Raw genomic sequence first — 8,124 nt, 5'->3', positions numbered from 1 at the left:
GGACCACGTGAGCCTTTAAATCTAGCTGGAGGGAGGGAGAGGGGCAATCATGGGGGAAATCAGCCCAACGGGCCACGGGGTGGGGGCTGCAGCATGTGGGGCTGATTTCCCCCACAACTGCCCCTCTCCCTCCCTCCTGCTAGATTTAAAGGGCCCTCCAGCTGGTCAGTGGGCCACGTGTTCCCTGCCGATCAGCTGAAACCATTTAAACCAGGCAGGAGGGGAGGGAGAGGGGTGGCCAGGCAGGTGGTTACTCTTGGGGCGGACCTTGGGGGCAGGGCTTTCCCCACTGACCAGCTGGGTGTGGGTGGATTGAAGCCTCCAGAAGCGAGGGTTCTGCTGCCCGGACCTGGGGCTAGCAACCTGTGATCTGTAATTGGGGGGGAGGGGAATGGTGAGGTAATCCTCTAGAGGTTTCTCTTGGAGATACGTTCTGATTGGATGACATAATCGCCTGATGTGCTGGGCCAAAAAATATAATTGAACTCTAGCTCAGAAGACAAGAGGCTAGCTGAGATTTTTCATGGACTATAGGCCAAGACTATGATCTGCAATTGCTAGAAATGTAGACAATGCTATCTGGGGCCTTTCTATAGAAATTAAGGTTTGTGCCACCTAACGCAGTTCTTGTAAGTGTTAGGTAGTTGAGGCTAGCTTTATTATCTTATGTTCTGTATGATTTCAGAGTAATGTGTTGGCAATAATTTTCTCTTTATTAATATCTAGTAAATAGAATTCATCATTATTTTATAAGCAATTGTCTAGTCCTTGTGTACACTTGCCCTGGGAACCCATGTTGTTAGTCTTCAGCTTCCCTGGAGATCAGTTGTAAATCCGGGATAATTCCACACTTTGCCTGGAGGTTGATCATCCTAACTGGAAGGAAAATACAGCATATAGATTGTCGATGCAACTCACCAAATATTGACATCTTAATTGCATGATTCAACAGCAGTAAGAAGGTCCCACTCAGTTATCATGAGATTCAGATGAGAAGAGCCGAATTTTCTGGGTTCTGTCAAGCTCCTGTCCTGACCCCTGTGGGGATATTCCATGCACCCTCTGGAAATGTTCCACTTTCTCCCCCCCCCTTTAAAGCAAGTAAGTCCACAGATGCCTTCCTTCCTGTGATGACAGAAGGAAAGACTAAGTCAGTAGCCTATCCAATTACTTAGAAAGAAGTATGTTTTCGGCTGACTTCTCTGTTCTGTCTAATTAAGGCACTGGGATGACTGATAAGCAGTTGGCACTTTTACATTTGATTAAAATTTAATTACATGTGAATTATTTAATAGATTAATTTTAAACATGTCAGACAACTTGTCTTTAGGATTTGTTGTTTTACATTTTATGTATGATTAGGGCCCAAGCATCGTATTTCTGGACCCAGGGCAACATACTGGAAACTTGCCACCCCCATCTAAGGAATTACAATGTATTCATATGGAGTCATGTTTTACTTCAGAAACTATCTAAAAAATTATCTTATACTAATGGGCTTGCAGTCCATGATGGGGAAGACAGAAGGCCTGAACTCTTGCGCCTGGTAAAAATGTACCATATCTGTTTGGTCCCTCTTTGTTTATTTATTTATTTATTTATTGTTAACATTTTTGCCCCGCCCTCCCCACAAGCAGGCTCAGGGCAGCTTACAAGAGGGCACAAGCCCATGCATAAAAACAAGATAAAACAATAAAACCATTAAATTACAACATAAACAAATTACAACATAATCCTCTTTAGGATTATGAGCTCCCTCTCCTCCTTGCCTCCCCCCCATCACAGTGTTTCTGACTATACATCTAAGTCCTTTTAGGACTCACACAGAGAATTAAACTTGACTGCTTGTACTGGCTTGCAGGTTCCAAGTTTCAGGTGCCAGAGATCAGGAAAGGCAGGGTCATTCAGTTCAAGGTCAGGGTTTCAGAAGTCAGGCAAAGCCGAGTTATTCAGCCCAAGGTCAGAGTTCCAGAAGTTTGGCAAGGCAGAGTTGTTCAATTCAAGGTCAGGTTCCAAGAATCGGGCAAGGCAGAGTCAGTGATATAGCGTCTAATGTGCATGTTGCATCCATGCCTAACAGCCTTTCTTGGGGGGTTTTATCACCACCCACCAAGGGATCAGATTTGCAAATAGCTGCTCAGACGTGATCCTGCAACTACTCATCGTTGTTATCAGCAAGCAGTTGGCATCAGGCCAGGAGACGTGCACTTTGCTATCATGTCTGTAGCTCTCTTCTAAGCCTTTATCTGTGGCGCTCTAAGGGTGTGTAGGTGATACTGGTGGGCTGGGAACGACCAACTTCTCCCGAGGAGTCCTCTTCTCCCATGGAGTCCTCGCTATCACTGAGCCCTGGCTGACTCATGAGACTGCTCAGAATTTATCAGCCCAGCTTCCCAGTAGGAAAAGGAAACAAAGGGGTTGCTAACAAGCTGTTAATTATTCTGTCACAAGACAATTCAACTGTGTCTCACTAAGATCAGGACCCCAAGTCTGTTGGTCATATAGTGCCCATCTCATAGTTATATCTATGCCCCCCACCAATCAGGGCAATTCCAACAGATAATTAAATTAGTGGGACATGATCATATTTAGGGTTGGTTCCTCAGAAAATACATGAAACAGATTAACAGGACCAGACCGGTAGCTGGAAATAGCCTGCTACAACACAGGCCCAAATGAGGTAATGCCACCATACAGTTTAACAAGATGGGTAAGCCTGTAATATCATACATTACTGCTATGGTGAATAATCTCTGCACTTGTCTCAGTAACACTTGTATTATTGTTATTGCTGACAAGTCACAGCTGACTTATGGCGACCCTGTAGGGCTTTCAAGGCAAGAGACATTCAGAGGTGGTTTGGCATTGCCTGCCTCCGTGTCACGACTCTGGTATTCCTTGGTGGTCTCCCATCCAAACACTAGCCAGGTATTTGAGATCTAAGGGTGCAGGTAATACTGGTGAGCTGTATTTGAGATCTAAGGGTGCAGGGTAATACTGGTGAGCTGGGAATGGTGAACTGAGGTTCACCTGAGATTGAGATCAGGCTAGCCTGGGCTATACCAGTCAGGTCCAGTTACTCTTACAGCTATGCATAATTACATTGCACCTTGTACTTCCTGCCGTCTGACTGTATGTATGTGTGTTTTAAATCTTCAAAAACTCATTTATAAATATCTGCCAAGGGAGGAGCCACTGTGTGCATATGATGAAGTGGGCTCAGTTGTTCCATTACCCAGATGGCACGAGAAGGGCTTGCCCTCTGCCCCTGCGAAGGCTCTTGGGCCCCTGGAGAACCCAAGACGATGCCAGTCCAAGAAAGAATGAAGGACTGGAAAGCTCAGTGGGAGTGACTAGAGAAAAAGCAGGGAAGGGGAGGGGAAAAGGAGACATGAAGGGCAGGTTTTAAATCTATGTGCACCTGTGGCTGTACATTACAGCTTATGTACTATAAACACGCAACAGGCATAAGGTATGTGTATCAATTACCTTTGGCCCAGTTACCTTTGACTCTTCTTTTCACAAGTCTCCCTCTTTACCCAGCCAAACCATTTGGCCACCATAGGTCAAACACCTGTTAATTGACCTGTGTGAAATTTGTGGCCTTCTGCCAGCTGCTATTAGACAGACCTTCATCCATTTGTAGAACAGCCGGTGAAGTCTGAATGTAACAGATCCTAGAAATAGAATTATCTTTGCACAGATGGGAAAAGTCAGCTCTTCATTCTACAGAGATCTTGGTCTTCTGTGAAAGGGGGACATGTCTTTGTGGACCCACCCTGTCACGTTTATTATATAGAGGTGCTACCTTGCAAAACTGTAGGTATTATTCCATTGATTTAGTGGAATCGGTGCATTACCGGTGAACCTCCAAACTTTAAACTGAGGAATATTACCACTTTTGGCTAAAATGTCGCTGAAAGAAACAGTTACTCGCCACAATTTCAGTCTGATAAAATACGGACAGGTCAGCAACTATTTGCAGAATGCAGACCCATGAGGAGCCCACCACATAATCGCGGGTATCCAATGGCATCGTTTTTCATAATTTTAATTATTAAATATGCAGTTGGAAAGCTGGATGCTCATGTTTAATGGTTATCATAACCTCTAATTAGCCCCACAGCAATTTCCATTTTTCAGAGTGGAAACAGCATATGAAGTTAGGATGGGTTATGCTTCCACAAAATAGCTTGCCCTTATACTTCTTAAACATACTTCTTGATGCTGTTTCATGGTCGAAAGTGCTGTCAAATCACAGCTGGCTCATGGCAAACCCAGGGGGTTTTCAAGACAAGAGTCGAACAAAGCTGGTTCACCATTGCCTGCCTCTCTATAGCAACCCTAGACTTCCTTGATGGTCTCCCACCCAAGAACTGACTAGGGCCGACCTTGCTTAGCTTTCGAGATCTGCAAAGATCAGGCTAGCCTGCCTCATCCAGGGCAGGCTCAGTGCTTTTTACTGCCTCACTCTGTTGCATGTACATATGGGGTCACCTGGTCCCTCTCCTGTGTGCAGCAATGCACATGTACAGCTCTGCACACAGCTCTGAATATATGCCACTGTAAAATTGCTGGTTAGCTTCTATGAAATGGAACACAGGGGACATTCTCCCACGCTAGCTCAACTGCACTGGCTGCCACTTAGTTTTCTAGGCTTAATCCATGGAGTTGAATAGCCTAACCGCCGCATACCTGGGAAATACCTTCACTCATTAATTCTGCCCTAAGATCTCAAATAGGGTTAGGGCAGTTCTCAGCCATTGGTGGGAGATAGAAATATTGTTGTTGTTCGGTCACACAGTCGAGTCCGACTCTTCGCGACCCCATGGACCGCATCATGCCAGGCCCTCCTGTCTTCTGTTGTGCTCCAGAGTTTGCTTAATTTCATGTTCGTTGCATCTATGACACTGTCTAACCATCTCATCCTTTGCCGTTCCCTTCTTCTTTGACCTTCAATCTTTCCCAGCATCAGGGTCTTCTCTAGTGAGTGCTCCCTTCTCATTTGGTGGACAAAGTATTTGAGCTTCAGCTTCAGTATCCTGCCTTCCAGGGAACAGTCAGGGTTGATTTCTTTTAGGATTGACTGATTTGATCTCCTTGCAGTCCAGGGGACTCTCAGGAGTCTTCTCCAGCACCATAATTCAAAAGAATCTATTCTTTGGTGCTCAGCGTTCCTTATGGTCCAACTTTCACAGCCATACAGTACTACTGGGAATACCATTACTTTGACCATGCGGACTACAGCAAGTTGGGAAAAGCCCAGAGATGGTGGATCACAACTAGGTGGTGACCAACTTGGGGTGGGGGGGGGAGGGGGAAGATGACTTTGCTAATCAGAACATCACTGCCAGACCCTACTGGGTAAGGGACACAGGCAGGGGGGCTACCAAGCTTCAACTAAAATACCTGAAAATCACATACAGATTCCCTCCTCCTTGAGAGCCACGGCATGGAGGATCAAACTATAGGCAGCTCATAAGATATCTGAAGGACTGTTTAGTCTGATAAGAACATAAGAGACGCCAATGTGGTCAGGCCAAAGGCTCATCCAGTCCAACACTCTGTATCACACAGTGGCCAGAAATACCAGTGCCATCAGGAGGTCCACCAGTGGGGCCAGGACATTAGAAGCCATCCCACTGTTGACCCCCCCAAGCACCAAGATGACAGAGCATCACTTGCCCCAGAGTCCCTAGCTATACCTTGTGGCTAATAGCCACTGATGGACCTCTGCTCCATATGCTTATCTAATTCCCTTTTGAAGCCGTCCATGCTTGTAGCCGCCACCACTTCCTGTGGCAGTGAATTCCAAGTGTTAATCACTCTTTGGGTGAAGAAGTACTTCCTTTTATCCGTTCTAACCCGACCGCTCAGCAATTTCATGGAGTGCCCACGAGTTCTTGTATTGTGAGAAAGGGAGAAAAGTACCTCTTTCTCTACCTGCTCTTTCCCATGCATAATCTTATAAACCTCAATCATGTCACCCCTCAGTCGTCGTTTCCCCAAGCTAAAGAGCCCTAAGCAAACAAAGACAAACAAACGGCCCTGCAAGGCCAACTATATACACACTCACCTGGCACACCCACAGTCCCATTGGAGGGTTTGAATTTCCTGCCATAGGTCCTATTGGTGGATACTGGGCGAACCAGGATCCTAGGTCCCTTTTGTTTGGGGAAGCTAAGCTCCCTGCTGTAACCATGGACCCCTGGTGGCAGTCCACGTACTCCATTGCTCCATAAAGCACTCCACGTACTCCATTGCTCCATAAAGCAATGGCAGATTTTGAGACCTTTTTACCTAGAGACTGTGAGCTGTGAGACACAGACAGAAAATCCTTTAGCCTAATCTGCACCATCCTGTTTAAGCAAATTCCTGGGGCTCTGTGCACATCTAATTTATTTATTTTATTTATTTAATGACATTTATACCCCGCCCTTTCCACGAACGTGCCAGACTCTCTGTTTGAGATGACATGGTGTAGGACAAAAGAACGGTAGTACCAATTCTTGGTTAACATGAAAAGGGGAAATACCTTTGGCACCAAGACCTTGTGAAATATACACAATTGCTTCCTGGCCAATAAGGCCCCTGATTCAGAAACCCTTCTTGCAGAAGACTGTTAGCGTATGAACCGTCTAGTAACCACACGTACCAGGTTGCTAGTGCTGACTATTCACAGTGGATTTATTTACACAGATATATACACAGTTCATATAGCACTCTCCAACTCCAAATCGCTGTACAATCCGGCAGAGTGCTCCGCAGCAAGGCATTCACAGAGTGAACACCTCTACAAGCACTTTACACACTTGTATACATGTTCAGCACCAATCAGTGATCAGTGCTGACTCATGGTGACATCATTTTAGCTGATGCAACTGAGATGCAATCTTAACCTGGTGACATGATCATATGACTCCTTCTGCTGTCAACCAGATCAGAATGATCTCCACCATTTACTTTCCTAGGCTGTCATCTTGCTTCATACCTGATAGTATGCTGACAAAGACATCTTCCATAAAGGAAACTTTAAGTAAAGGTAAAGGTTTCTCTTGCTCGAAAGCCAGTCGAATCCGACTCTAGGTGGCAGTGCTGATCTCCGTTTCCAAGCCAAAGAGCTAGTGCTGTCCGAAGACATTTCCATGGTCATGTGGTTGGCATGACTAAATGCCGAAGTGCATGGAATGCTGTTACCTTCCCACCAAAGAGGTACCTATTTATCTACTTGCAATGTCTTGCTTTCGAATTGCTAGTTTGGCAGGAGCTGGGGCCAGAGACGGGAGCTCACTCCGTCATGCGTCTAGTGGGGTGGTAGGTCAACAGTACCAGGCACACAAAGCCCAGGCAACCAGGCTAAAAAACAACTGCATGGCTATTGCTGTGCCTAGCAGGCTGTGTGCAGAATTACTACCCTAGCATATCTTGTTATGTTTTTATCATTTCACGCGCACCCTGGAGAAACATCCACATGGTTGCACTGTTCATTGACTGCCACAGCACTGATTCCATGTTTCAACTGGACCTATCATTCCACGACAATATTCTATTCTTTCCCAACAGTTAATCTTCACTGGAATCACAGGGCTATTTTCTAAAGTTGGGTAAACTGTTATAGGAATGAGGTCATTACAGACTCATAGCGTTACTTTTCAGTTCCTCTCTTGAAACCTTCAGTGTGTGAAGATCATAGAAGTACTTTCATTAAATAGTAGGAATCCAGATATTCTCCACGGATATTAACCAGGAAATCACAGTTCACTTTGTGCTGTAGAACCCCCACCTTACATACTACTATAAAGAACAAGAACTCCCAGATCCTCAAAGCCCCAGCCATCTAGGAGAAACGTATGTATAAATACTAGTTAGAATGCCAGCAATACTTATTCCCAGATATCATGTAGCATTTGGCCTTAACATGAAATCTAATCTCAGTGTTCTTCTAGGGCTTTGCCAAAAATAAAACAGCACGAAACAAACACTAACCTTTTCTTGTACAGCCTTTTACAATGACCCCAGTGTTTCCTTCAGGCTTCAGCTACAAATCTCTCCCAAAGGCCAGCTTTTAAGCATAAGGCACAATCCACCTTAAGGTGAAACCTTTTTAAAGGTGATTTCAGCAGG

This window comes from Gekko japonicus, unplaced genomic scaffold (assembly GCF_001447785.1).
Source record: "Gekko japonicus isolate JY-2015 unplaced genomic scaffold, Gekko_japonicus_V1.1 scaffold1243, whole genome shotgun sequence".
NCBI classification, from domain to species: domain Eukaryota; kingdom Metazoa; phylum Chordata; class Lepidosauria; order Squamata; family Gekkonidae; genus Gekko; species Gekko japonicus.
Note: the sequence above shows the minus strand (reverse complement) of the source record.